Source organism: Pipistrellus kuhlii, unplaced genomic scaffold, assembly GCF_014108245.1.
Source record: "Pipistrellus kuhlii isolate mPipKuh1 unplaced genomic scaffold, mPipKuh1.p scaffold_m20_p_11, whole genome shotgun sequence".
NCBI classification, from domain to species: Eukaryota; Metazoa; Chordata; class Mammalia; order Chiroptera; family Vespertilionidae; genus Pipistrellus; species Pipistrellus kuhlii.
This window is the reverse complement of record NW_023425416.1, coordinates 51857057-51870174: the sequence shown is the minus strand read 5'-3', so window position 1 is coordinate 51870174 and position 13118 is coordinate 51857057. Positions and strand designations below refer to the sequence as shown.

The following is a 13118-nucleotide window of genomic DNA, read 5'->3' as shown; positions in this document are numbered from 1 at the left end:
CGGCGCTCGCGCTCCTCGGGCTCGGCGGCGGCGGCGGAGGCGCAGGCGGCGGCTTGGCGCCGGGTCCCCTCGGGAGCGGCGGAGCGTCGTGCGGCCGGAGGAGCGAGCACCTGCCGCGGCCCGCCCGCCGGCGCTCGGTGAGTGCGCCGCCCGTCCCCCGCCGCGGAGCCTGGCCGCCCGGGCCGAGCCCCGGCGCCGGCCGAGCCTCCCAGGAACACCTGCTGCTGCCGGCGGCCCGGCCCGGGGCGGGGACGCCGCGGCGGACGTCCTTGCGGTGAGGCGGCGGCGCGGCCCGGGCAGGAACGCCCCCCGCGCTCGGTCCCCGGGCGGGGATCGCGGGCGTTCGGGGCTGGGCGGGCCGCGCGCCGCGGCGACGGGCAAGGCCTCGGCCCGGCCCGCGCGCTCGGGAACGCGAGGCCTGCGCGGCGGCCGCGCTCCGGGGCCGCTCCCCGGCTCCCGCCGCCCCGGCTCCCACCGCGGGTTCGCGCGGCCCGGGCGGCGGAAGCCAGAGGCCGGGCCCTGGAGCGCCTCGGCGGGAGGCGGCGGGGAAGGGCGCCGCGCCGCCGGCCCTGAGCTGCCCGAGCCTCGGGGTCACCTCCCCCACCCCCGCCCGGAGCCGCACTCCAACTTGTGTGGAAACCGGCCGCCTTCACCTTTCACTCGGTGGGAAATGTCCCCGGAGGAAAGGCTCCCTGGGCCGCAGATTTCAAGTTAATTTCCTGCCTCCTCAGCTGCTGGCTTAACATGCGCGTTTTAGTCCCTGTGGCTTGGGAACAGGTCAGGTTTGCAGGTTTTCACAGGGAACCTGAAGTTCTGCTTCTGGGGGGAGCAGAGCCTGGGGCCCCCGAGTTATAGCCTAGAGTTCCAACTTGGGAGCCCCCCTGGCGTTTCCCGAAATAAGCAAGTCCAAGTGGCCCTGGCTTGGCCCGGAGACTGGGACGGAGGCCGGTGTGGACAGGGTGAAGCGCAGATAAAGAGCTGGATGTGTCCTGGGGTCTGGTGTAGACGGGACTTTGTGACTTTATCGGGTTGTCCTGTGCTGAGTGCTCAGTGACATGACCCTTTTCGAATGACTCTATTTAAAAAAAAAAATTCCACCGCCCTGGCCGGTGTGGCTCAGTGCATCCTCCCATGCGCAGAAGGGTCCCGGTTCCATTCCCAGTGGGGGGCGCGTGCCCAGGTTGAGGGTTTGATCCCCGGTCCGGGTGTGTATGGAGAGGCAGTCGATGGATGTTTCTCACATCAATGTTTCCCTCCCTCCCTCTCTCTAAAACCTAAAAACATTAAAAAGAAATTCAGCCTCGGAGGCATCAACACCGACAGGTGAGATAGGAAAAGTTGAACAGGACTTTGTTTTGTTTGGGACAGGAGCCCATGGCTTGGTGCGGGAACAAGGCCGAGGAGCCGTTTCTCGGAGAAATCAGATTCGAGGAGGGAGTGGGGTGCCTGGTGTGGCTCTTCCATGCCTGTGGGGTATTTAGGACTGCGATCGGGCGTCTTGTATGGACAGCAGGCCGGAAAGCGGTGCTTCTGTGGAGGGAGGCAGCGGGCAAGTCCTCACCGCTCCGAACGGTTAACTTGGCGGAGACACGGCCAAGTATTTGGCTTTGCTACCTGCCAGCTTCTGTGGTGGGTCCGGCGCCCACGAACAGGCTGGCTGTGCCCCGAGGGAAGTCAGTTTGGAGGGTGAGGGGGGTCAGGGAGCCTGGGATTGAAGGTGTCTGCCCACTCAGTGCTTCCTGGCGCCTGGGGATGGGGGAATTCCTGAGCGGAGGCCTGGGGGCAGCGAGGTCGGGCACAGGGAGCCGCTCGCACACCAGCGCCCAAAATAGCACCTGGGAGCCCTCCAGCCGGACAGTTGGGAGCCGGCCTTTCTGTGCTGAGGAGTTCACGCTTCACGTTCAGGGTGTGGGAGCCCAAGGGGCTTTTCCCAGGGACACGGGAGGGTCCCCACTTGTGTTTAGAAAGATCTTGCTGGTGGCCGGTAGGTAGGTAGTGAGCGGGCCGGGGAGAGGGTCAGGACCTGGTGTGAGGCGGTCAGCCATGGAGGAGAGGGGAGGGGAGGGCCATCTGGGAGGAGGCCAAGAAGGTTGAGCAGAGGGGCCGCCAAGCCGCCAGGGGAGGGGCCTGTGCTCAGGAATGTGTGGGTCAGAAGCCTAAGCGTGACCAAGAATGTTAACCACTTCCTCTGCAGGTTTGCTGGTGTCTGCTCAGCATTGCAGGTGATGGGGTTCGGGGGACCCCGGCCACTCTGCCTGGGGTTGTTTAGGGCGGGAGAGGCGGTTGATTAAAACTTTCTGTCACTTGAACCTGGGGGTACACTTCCTGTCGGCCAGGGCTGGTGTATTATCTGTGAGAGGAGGTGTGCAGGTGCCTTTTCACCTGAGACAGAGGAGAGCGTGTTCAATTCTTTACACACACACACCCACCGCCCATTATTCCTGCCCTCCATTATCCCTGCCGGCTAGGTTAGGAATGCCGTGGTCCTGCACCAGCCCCAGTGGTCGGCAGACTCATTCGTCACCAGATCCAAATACCAACAGGGCAACGATTGACATTTCTTTGGAGAGCTGAAAACCACCTTCTGCGCGTGGGCCACGAAGTTTCAATCGCACTGTCTGTGTGCGCCCGCACGTGGTATTTTGTGGAAGAGCCACACTCAAGGGGCCAAAGAGCCGCATGCGGCTCGTGAGCTGTAGTTTCCCGACCACGGGGCTATTGCTGGTGCTTCTGAGCATCTCTCTGTGAGCTGAGGAAACTGAGGCACAGATGAAGGGAAGTCCCCAAGGTCATACGACGGTCATCGCGTGCAGAGGGGGGTTGCGCTCACTTGAGCATTGGCTCTGCCCACTGGAGCAGCAAGCTGCTGCCGACGGCCGGGATGGGTGCTTCTCGGCGAAGACCACGCCCAGGTTTCGGTGGTGGCAGAGTGCCATGGTGACGTAGGAGAGGTGATCAGGACCCCCCCCCCCACGGGCTCCAGCACGTGCTGTGAGGGGCCATTCTTAGAAGCGAGGGCGTGTCAGAGCCGCTCTGGGCCTGTGCCACTCACTGGGCACCGGGCTGGAGTGAGCCAGGGGCTGGGGTCCGAGGCTGGGAGGCAGACTGAGGGGAGCAGTGCTTCTGACCCAGGGCGTCGGGCAGGGTTAGGGCTGGGTGGTGAGGGAGAGGTGGAGGGAGGGCGCCGCTCTGGAGGGAAGAGGGGGACGGAGGCCGGGGGTGTGTGTGTGTGAGGGTGTGTGTGTACGTGTGTGGGGGTGTGAGGGTGTGTGTGAGGGTTTGAGGGTGTGTATGGGTGTGGGTGTGGGTGTGAGGGTGTGTGTGAGGGTGTGTGTGTGTGTGTGTGTGTGTGTGCCCGCGCGTGCGCGTGCGCGATGTGGCTGGTTGGAGCTGGGATACACATGGAGGAGTTGGTAGTTATGTAGGAAGAGAACTTTTTTGTTTTTAATTTATTGATTTTGGAGAGAAAGAGGAGGAAGGGGGAGAGAAAGAGAAAAACACCCATTGTTGTTTCATTTATATGAAACAAACATCAATATTCTTGTACGTGGCCTGGCAGGGTCAAACCCACACAGCCTGGGTGTATGGGGCCCGCCACCGCGCTAACCACTGGAGCTGCCAGGCTGGGGCTGGGGCGAAGGCTTCAGGAGCACTGTGGCTGCCTTTGCCCTCGGGCGCCATGCTACCTCTGAGCCCGCGTTCTCTGCTTTCCTCGTGCGGGCAGCCAGGCCCGGGGCAGGGGTGGGGGTTTGAACATGCTGGGATGAGTGGTCCCTGCCCTGTGCCTCGGCGCTGTTTTTAGAGCACGTTTGTTAAAGCGGGGACAGCGAGGCAGGAGGAGCCCAGGAGCGCCGGCGGGCAGTATTGGTTTCTAGAAAGTTAGGGGAGAAGTGGGCCCCGTGGGGCTGCTGGGGGCAGGTCAGGGGGAGCCCGAGGCCCTGAGGGTTTAGGGAATGCTTGCCCAGGGGGGTGTGGGGGGAGAAGAGCGGAAGGGAAGGCTCCTGAGGCAGGGAGCCCCCCTGGGGTGCGGATTTGAAGCAGTTTTCCTGTAAGGGCCTGGCCTCTGACCGCCCCTCCATCATTACTGATACTGCGCAGACAGCAATTGCTATAAATAGGGTCTGAGAGTAGTTTACAAAATTACACCCGCCCGAGGGCTTAATTTAGCCTAATGAATAGGGCTTCTCTTTCCTCTTCTCAGGTCGGAGAGCTAAGCATTTTCTAGGCTTTCGGGCCGGGTGGAGAGGTGGGGGGAGGCGGTGGTCACTGTCCTCAGCGGAGGGGTCTGGTGGTGACGCTTGTCCCGGGTTCTCTGCTGGAGGGCAGTCCATCGGAGGAACCCTCGGCATATGCTGACTTAATCTGTCCCTCTGTCTCAGGAGCAGGATTCTCAGACCCATCAGCTAAATAGCAAAAAGCCACTTCAGTGACGGAACTGTTCTTACCCTGCCCGGCACGGTGCATTTGACAGTGCTGCTCTCACGGATGCCTTCTCAGCTGATTGTCTCTTAGAATGCCGCTGCCTAGCTTTTAGACGTTGTAATTCGTTTAAAATTTTGAAATTGTTCCTAATTTTTGGCCCTGGATTGACTGTAGAAAACATTCATTTCCTTTGTCACCCTGGGACAGAGCCGGTGACTAACTGGCGGTGTGGGCAGGGGACTGAGTGGCATTCCTCGGGAGCCGGGCATTGTGGTGCGAGTCCGTCTGGGTTGTGGGCATTCAGCAGGAGGGTCCTTCTCCCCCCTCCTGGCCTCCTGCAGGAAGACAGGCTGGGAAGCAGCCTCGCCGGGGAGGGAGGCCAGGCGCTTGAGAAGGTTTCTGCCCAGATCCGCGGCAGCGTAACCACATACTGGGCAGAGGATTCCCGTGGAACCCGAACGCTGTAGTGGGGGGAGGTTTTTCAAATAACACAGACTTAAAAGAGACAGGCAGGGTAGTAGGAAGAAAAGGGAAAATCCCTTGTCCCCCAATTTTATTCTTAAAAAAAATATATATATATATTTTACTGATTTTTTACAGAGAGGAAGAGAGAGGGATAGAGAGTTAGAAACATTGATGAGAAACACCGATCAGCTGCCTCCTGCACACCCCCTACTGGGGATGTGCCCGCAACCAAGGTATATGCCCTTGACTGGAATCGAACCCGGGACCCTTCAGTCCGCAAGCCGACACTCTATCCACAGCCAAACCAGTCAGGGCAGTTTTATTATTTAAACATGGTACGAACGCAAAAAGTTCAGAAGGCTTATGCAAGGGAAAGGCATCTTGATTCTGCCCACCCTCGGTCCTCGGTCCTCCGCCTTCGCCCTAGGAGCACCGTCATTCCCTGACCGGTGTCCCCCGGAGAGGGCCCTGGGGTGCACCGATACCACGTTCAGGGTAGAGTACAGGTTTAACTTACGTTCTGCTTTCCCTGCGGGCGTCACAGCATGCACATTGCCCTGTAAACACCCGCTTTGTGTGGTTAGCCTGCCCCCAGTCCTTAGACTGGTAAGTGTCTCTAACGTGGCTGTGATAGGAATGCTGCAGTCCACATCTCTGTGCATGAAGTTTCCGGAATCTTCTTATCACCACGACGTTAAATACAAAGCTTTTGAGAAGGTGAGACGTGACTGGCCTTTGCAGGAGCACCCTCTGATGTAAACAACACAGGTTTACTGATGTCCCTCCTGAGCCCCGGGTACGTGTTCCCAGTCCCTTCCTGTGACTCGATGGCTGTGCCGTTTGTGTAGCCGCACAGGCCAGACTCTGATCCCATCACTGGGGGCGTGTGGCCCTGAGGCGGTCTCAGCCCTCGGTACCCGTTGAGGGGCGGGAATTCGAGGAGGGGGAGGATGTGTCCTGTTCAGAGGACAGTGTCCAGCGTGGCTTCTGTTTTGACGTTGGCTCATCATTCCTGTGGTGCTGAGTTTCTGTGGGTGGAGCACGGGGATCTGCCCACCAGGAGCATCCTGGCGGAGTCCTCTCTGAGCTGGTGGAATTGGGAGGCATTTGCTTGTGCAAGGGTCGGGCGTGTCTGCTCTACCGCCCTGCTCTGTGAGCATCGCCCTCAGGCTTTCTGGGGGAAATCGGGGTGGCAGAGGGAGCCAGCTCTGTCCCCGCTGACATAAACGCCTCTTAGCTCACTCATTCTTTAGCCTGTTTTTTTCTTTTTTTAAGAAAAATTATATGGTCAGAAATGGAATTCCAAATTGTGTTTCCTCTTTGCTCAGCTTTCTTTTTTTTTAAAAAAAATATATTTTATTGATTTTGTACAGAGAGGAAGGGAGAGAGATAGAGAGCTAGAAACATCGATGAGAGAGAGTCATCGATCAGCTGCCTCTTGCACACCCCCTACTGGTGATATGCCCGCAGCATATCAAGGTACATGCCCTTGACCGGAATCGAACCCGGGTCCCTCAGTCCCCAAGCCGACGCTCTATCCATTGAGCCAAACCGGTCTCAGCCTCTTTGCTCAGCTTTCAAGCAGAACCCGGGACGCCATGCATTTCCGAGCCTGGTTTGCTCCCGGAGGAGCCGGGCTCCGCACCCGTTTGTGCCGTGCGGACTCCTGCTCGGCTGCTCGCTGTCCTGGCGTGGCTCTGCCTGACTCAGGGAGCCTCGCCTGCTGCACCTTCAACACCGGAGCCCGGCCTCAGGCGTGGCCCGGAGCAGGGCCTGGGAGGAAGCACAGAGAGCACCAAGTGCCGCATTCTCCTTCCTTTCCTTAGGTTCTTATGGATTTGGGAGAGGGGAGGGGAGGGAGGATCGGCTGCCTCTGCACACACTTTGCTGGGGATCCAACCGGCGACCTTTGGTGCGGGGACGACAGCCCGCTGAGCCCCCGGCCAGGGCAGTGAGCGCCCTGGATTGAGCGGTGAGCGGCGTTGCCAAGACTGAGTGGCCTGATGGAGCCGTTTGGTCGGAGGTTAGAAAAGAAGCTCTTTATTAAAGGTCCAAAAATAGAATTCATTAAAGTTGCACGCAGATGACGGGAGGGTCCTGACTTGCTCTCCTGGGCTAGGCTGCCAGCTGTTCTCTCCTGGAGGTCACGGTGTGCCAGGAGGTCAGCGGCGCAGACCGAAGCCGCTGCGTGGCCGCTCCGAAGGTGTGCTTTCCCGTTTACAGGGCGGAAACGGGGCCCGCGGCAGGAAAAGCCGGCCTGCCTGCACTGCTGCCTGGCCCTCGGAGCCCCGGCTGCCCTCCTTCTGGCCCGCAGTGCCGACCGGAGGGGACGCCCGCGCAGGCCGCTGGCCCGCCTGGGCGAGTGGCTGGCGCTCGGGGCCCCGGCTGTGCTTTGGGGGGGCTCCTTTTGATCCCGCAGCTGGGGAGGAACATGGCTGCTGGTGCTGCCGCTGACACAGCCTCCCGTGCCCTTTCCCTCCGGGGGAGGGTGAGGAATGTCCTGGCCGGCCGCCCTCCTGCCATGGTCCCCGGAGAATGGGGCCCATTGTGGCACAGCCGCCTCCCAGCCAGGCTGCGGGCCTCCGCCGTGCTTACGGGTGCGGGGCCAGCAGGGCCGCAGCCACTCCCGCTGCGCCGCTGAGGGTGCTGCTGCTCCCTGTGCCGGGCTGGCATGTCTGGGTGCGTTTGGGGACCCCGTGGCGGGCCTGAGCTCGCTCTCAGCGGATCGGTGGCTGGATCTGGGGGGCAGGCCTGGCGGGCACTCCCTCCCAGCTTTCCTGAGTTCTGAGTCCCCTGGAAGCGGAGGCCTGCAGTGTGTGTGAATGTGAAAGTGGACTTAAACTCTTGTTTTTAAAATTTATTTTGGCCTTCAACTAATCTCAGTAAAGATGAGAAAAAAATCATTTGGCCTTAGCCAACTGTAGGACCCTGAGAAGTGTGAAATGCTAGCATATTATCCAGGCAGGGGAGCCCCTGAGGACCCGCAGCCGCAGAGCTGGGGCCTGAGCAAGGAGTCTGTCCGAGGTACTGAGCCCAGGAGCCCTCTCACCCTTCAGTGCAGCCCTGCTTTCTGCCCTCTGCCCCCTGCCCTCTGCCCTCTGTCCTCTGCCCCCTACCCCCTGCCCTTTGCCTCCTGTCCCCTGCCCTCTGCCCTCTGCCCCCTGCCCTCTGTCCTCTGCCCCCTGCCCCCTGCCCTCTGTCCTCTGCCCTCTGCCCCCTGCCCTCTGCCCTCTGCCCCCTGCCCTCTGCCCCCTGCCCTCTGCCCCCTGTCCTCTGCCCCCTGCCCTCTGTCCTCTGCCCTCTGCCCCCTGCTCCCTGTCCTCTGCCCTCTGCCCCCTGCCCTCTGTCCTCTGTCCTCTGCCCCCTGCCCTCTGTCCTCTGTCCTCTGTCCTCTGCCCCCTGCCCTCTGTCCTCTGCCCTCTGCCCCCTGCTCCCTGTCCTCTGCCCTCTGCCCCCTGCCCTCTGCCCTCTGTCCTCTGCCCCCTATCCCCTGCCCTTTGCCTCCTGTCCCCTGCCCTCTGCCCTCTGCCCCCTGCCCTCTGTCCTCTGCCCTCTGCCCCCTGCCCTCTGTCCTCTGCCCTCTGCCCCCTGCCCTCTGTCCTCTGCCCCCTGCCCTCTGCCCCCTGCCCTCTGCCCCCTGTCCTCTGCCCCCTGCCCTCTGTCCTCTGCCCTCTGCCCCCTGCTCCCTGTCCTCTGCCCTCTGCCCTCTGCCCTCTGTCCTCTGTCCTCTGCCCCCTGCCCTCTGCCCTCTGCCCAGGGACACAGGACAGAGAGTCCTCCCAGGAGCCGCTCAGCCCGTGCCTCACCCCTCCGTCCTGTTACCTGTTGTCACTATGCCTCCTTCCCCTCCCGGTGTGAACTGGAGTATGAGGTGTAATAAGGGCGGGCAATTCCTTCAGCTGAGGGCGGTTCCGGGTGTTTGTGTTGTGCTCTGTGATGACATACGGGATGCATTTCTTTATGTGTATCGAGTACTTTATTAAAGACAAGCAGACTGACATGAGCTCACTGGCACATCCCTGCCTGCTCCCCTGGGGCGCGTTGGTGCCGAGGGGTTGGGGGAGGCGAAGGGGGGGAGCTTCGGGGCGGGTGGGACAGGGCGGTGGTGGAGGAGGGGGAGGTCTGTGCGGGGTGGGATAGGATGGGTGGGACAGGACGGTGGAGGAGGAGGGGGAGGTCTGTGCGGGGTGGGACAGGGCGGGTGGGGCAGGATGGTGGTGGAGGAGGGGGAGGTCTGCTGATGGCACCACTGCCCGGCACTGAGGAGGCCTGGTGTGTGGGGCTGGATTTCTCAGTCTGCCCGGTGCAGTGGTGGGGGACCGGCCGCCAAGGTGGCCATGGGAGGTGACTGGCGGGCCGTGCTGTTTTTTAACGTTTATTTCGGTTCGGGCTATTAACAGCGCGTGCCTCATGCGGCCACGCGGCTTCCTGACGGGCAACTTACAATAACTCTGACCTGTCAGCCAACACGCGTCACACTGAGCCCCAGCAGCAGCGGCCGTTCTGTTCCGGGCCCGGCGAGGAGCTGATGAGGGCTGCACGCTGTGGGCGCACTGAGCGGTTTTGTTGTTAACAGAGGGAACTTATATGGACCGGCTGCCCCTGCTCTGAAGTCAGCGCCCTCCCGGGACCTGACCTGCTCTGGGCCGCCTCGGCGTGGGCTCCGGGAGGACGGGGAGGACCCAGCAGCACCCGGTTCTGAGAGGAGTCATTGTGAAAAGACAGATTGGGAACCACTTCAAGTTTCTCTCACGTCATGTCCCCCTCCCCTCCCCTCCCCTCCCCTCCCCTCCCAATCAGGTGAGGACGGAAGGAAAGAGTTTGGGTTCCAGCCCCTGGTGATGAAGACACTGAGTATCCGTTCTCTGCTGAGGAGGGCCGCCCCGGGAGAACCGCCGCGCTGACATTGGGGTGCCCGTTTCCCGGGGCGCGCCTGGTCAGGGGAGGCGGGAGGAGAGCGCTGAGTGGGGGGTTGGCGGTTTGCTCGGTGATCCCTGGGCGGCTGGAGGTGGAGGAAGGGGCGCTGTGGGACGGAGGGCGGGGACTGGAGGCTCCGGAGGCCACCTGGCGGGCTGTTCTGTCGGAGGACGGAGGACCTCCCACCGGGACGGGTGGAGTGGCGGTCTCGGCTGTGTCCTAGGAGGCTGTGTTTTAGAATTTCCTCTCGTTTGGAAGTGTCTGGAGGAGTTCCTGCTTCTCCCTTCAGGGCACAGCCCGCAGGAAGGACGGAGGAGGCCAGGCGGAGATGGTCTTGCCCTGTGCGCACATCAGGCTGTGGTCGTGGCCCCGGCTCTGGGTGCGGATTTCAGAGCGGGAGGTGCCCGCTGCCGGTGCTGTTCCTGCCGCCGGGCGGTGGCTGGGGGTGGGCATGAGGCCAGTGGGGGGCTCAGCTCCAGGCCCAGGAGCTTGTCAGCGTGCGCAGCTGTCCTGTGCGCAGGCCCATCCCATAGACGCAGAGTCTGCTGGGGAGACAGAGGCAGAGGATGCGGGCCGGCCTCTGCCCTCCTGAGCCCATCGCCCTCAAGGGGTTGCCCTGAGAAGAGGCATCCCGCGGGGCCTGGGACGTCCCTGCCCTGCCCGGTTCGGGCCTCGGGAGCCAGGCTGTCCTGCTGGGCCGCGTCCACATGGATGTCCCTCCTCGCCCACCGTGCTCCAGGAGCAGTGAATGCAGGTGCCGGGCCCGGGAGCGCTCCGGGCTCCTTCGGTGTGAGGTGCTTGCTGGCTCCCGTGCCCTCCCGGGGCGGCCCAGTGGGCGGTGACTGACGAGCCACCGCGCAGCTGGGAGCGTGGGGAGGGCCCCCGGGGAGGCTCCGGGAGGGAGTACGGACTATTTTGATCCCAGGCCCAGGCTCTGACATTTCTCCCTCTGTAACCCAGGCGTCCTCCACACAAAGTCCTTCTTGTTTATTTGTGTTTGTGCTGTTTCTAGGGGAAATGCTTTTAAAACCCTCATTTCCCCATAAACCTGAGGGCTTGGAGTCCTGGGGGCTGCGTGTTCGAATCATGCAGGGCCAGAGGTCAGTGGGGGTGGGCTTCCAGGCTGTCAGGGTTCACAGCTCTGCTCCTCCTCCTCCCCACCTCGTCTGCCCCCCTGGCCTCTTATCTCTGCTCCTCCTCCCCCTACCCCACAGCTGTGCTCCTCCTCCTCCTCCTACTTCACAGCTGTGCTCCCCTTCTCCCCCTGCCTCTCATCTCTTCTGCTCCTCCCCCTACCTCTCAGCACTGCTTCTGCTCCTCTTCCTCCCCCTGCCTCACAGCTGTCCTCCTCCCCTACCTCACAGCTGTGCTCCCCTTCTCCCCCTGCCTCTCATCTCTGCTGCTGCTCCTCCTCCTCCTCCCCTACCTCACAGCTGTGCTCCCCTTCTCCCCCTGCCTCTCATCTCTGCTCCTCCTCCCCCTACCTTACAACTCTGCTCCTGCTCCTCCTCCTCCCCCCTGCCTCTCATCTCTGCTGCTCCTCCCCATACCTCTCAGCTCTGCTCCTGCTCCTCTTCTTCCCCCTGCCTCACAGCTGTGCTCCCCTCCTCCAGCACCCAGGACCAGCCGTGCGTGTGGCCTGTGGGAGGCCTGGCCCCTTCCGCGGACCTGTAATTGGTGTCCGATTGAACACTTGGTAGTTTGTCTATGAAAGCAGAAGATAGCTGAGATCTCCCAGTGCATGGAAAGTATTTTGAAAAACAGATTTGCAAACTTTCAGTTTGCCTTCTTAGAACGAGCTTAGAATCGTCTCCAGAACCTGCAGACCCAGAGCTGCCGCCGAAGTTCACAGCTGCACGGACCCTGTGGTGTGAGAAGCGGAAACTGGTGTGAAGCCTGCCATGTGACTTCCTGCTGCTGAGCCCTCCTGCAAGCAGAGAGTTTGAGTGGCTGGTTGAGGCATCTGTAGATTGTGAATTCATAGAGAAAGCTTGGTAAAAAACACACACCAAATAGCCCGGCTGCGAGGCTTAATGGCTGAGCGGCGGCCTATGAACCAGGAGGTCACGGTTCGATTCCTGGTCGGCACAGGCCTGGGTTGTGGGCTTGATCCCCAGTGGGGGGATGTGCAGGAGGCAGCTGATCAATGATTTTCTTTCATCATTGAAGTTTCTCTCTCCCTCTTCCTTCTTCTCTGAAATAAAAGCCCCCACATATATGTATGTAAAATCAACAAAAAACTTCTAGCTCTCTAGGAAAATACTGCATTTTTAATGCTTTTGTCTCACAGAAGCCTGTTCCTTCCGGTCACCGCTGGCTCTTTGTAACGGCCTGAGGCTGACCGGCCTGTGGCTCCTTCTCGGGGTGAGAAGCCTCCAGGAGCCCGGCTGCCCTGCTCCCTCCAGTTGTGAGGCCGGCTGGTGGGGGGACACCCACTGGGGGGGTAGGAGTCAGCTGACCCGGAAGGGATCTACAGAGAGTGAGTCAGGACTGCTGCTTTTCAACCAGGGCGGAAATGCTCGTGCCCAGGCCAGCCTGCTGCCTCGGATGGACAGCGTGGTGGGTTCCGGTCGCTGGTGGTGCTGCCCTGGTGGTCTTGTCTCTGCGTCTCCCGCTCCCCCACACAGAAGTCTTACTGAGGGGTCACTAGGCGGAGGGACACGTCCCGGGCCAGCGGCCGCATCCGGGCTACCAGCCGCGCCCCGCGGGCGGCTTGGTCTGCGCAGGCGGCACTCACTCGTCCCTGCCGGACTCCGGCCTTCGGTTCTTTTCCTCTCACTGACCCGGACGTTCCGAGGGGCGGCAGTGGCCTCCCCCAGGCTCTGCGAGGGGCCGGCGGTGACCCAGGCTCCTCAGTGCCCTCTGACTCCGCAGGAGAAAATGCACAGTGGACGCTCCTGACTCCTGATTAGGTCCAAAGCCACAGAACTTTTAAGGTTTGTTGGCCAACTTCCTTCAATGAGAAAACATACACTTCCATGAACGAACGAGGCCCGGTAAGCAGTCACCGCCTGGCACAGTGGACGGCGGGCGGTCAGCAGCCGGCGGCGGAGGGAGGGAGAGCACCTGCAAGGCCCCGTGGTGCCGGGTTCGTGTTCTGTGCGGCCAGGGGCCTGGCGCTCTGCTGGGTGGAGGGAAGGCTCTGCCCGCCCGGAGAGGACTTGGCAGCTGCTCCCTCCCACGGCTGGGCTTGTATCGGACGAAGAGGAAAGACTTTGCGCGTGTCCTTTCCTCCTCCCCTCCGGCTTTCACATTTAATCCTTGGACTAAACGCAGGAATTCCCTTCCGAGCGATCACCACTGATGGAGCCCGC

General features: G+C 61.5%; 1 protein-coding gene across 1 annotated transcript in view; it reads left to right on the top strand.

Annotated features, from left to right (window-relative positions):
* DAG1 (dystroglycan 1) overlaps positions 1–13118 on the top strand; it is a 35849-nt gene continuing 22731 nt past the window's right edge. The window contains exon 1 of the mRNA XM_036432276.2: positions 1–137. The gene's annotated coding sequence lies outside the window, so the exon portion shown is untranslated. The remainder of the gene's footprint in view (positions 138–13118) is intronic.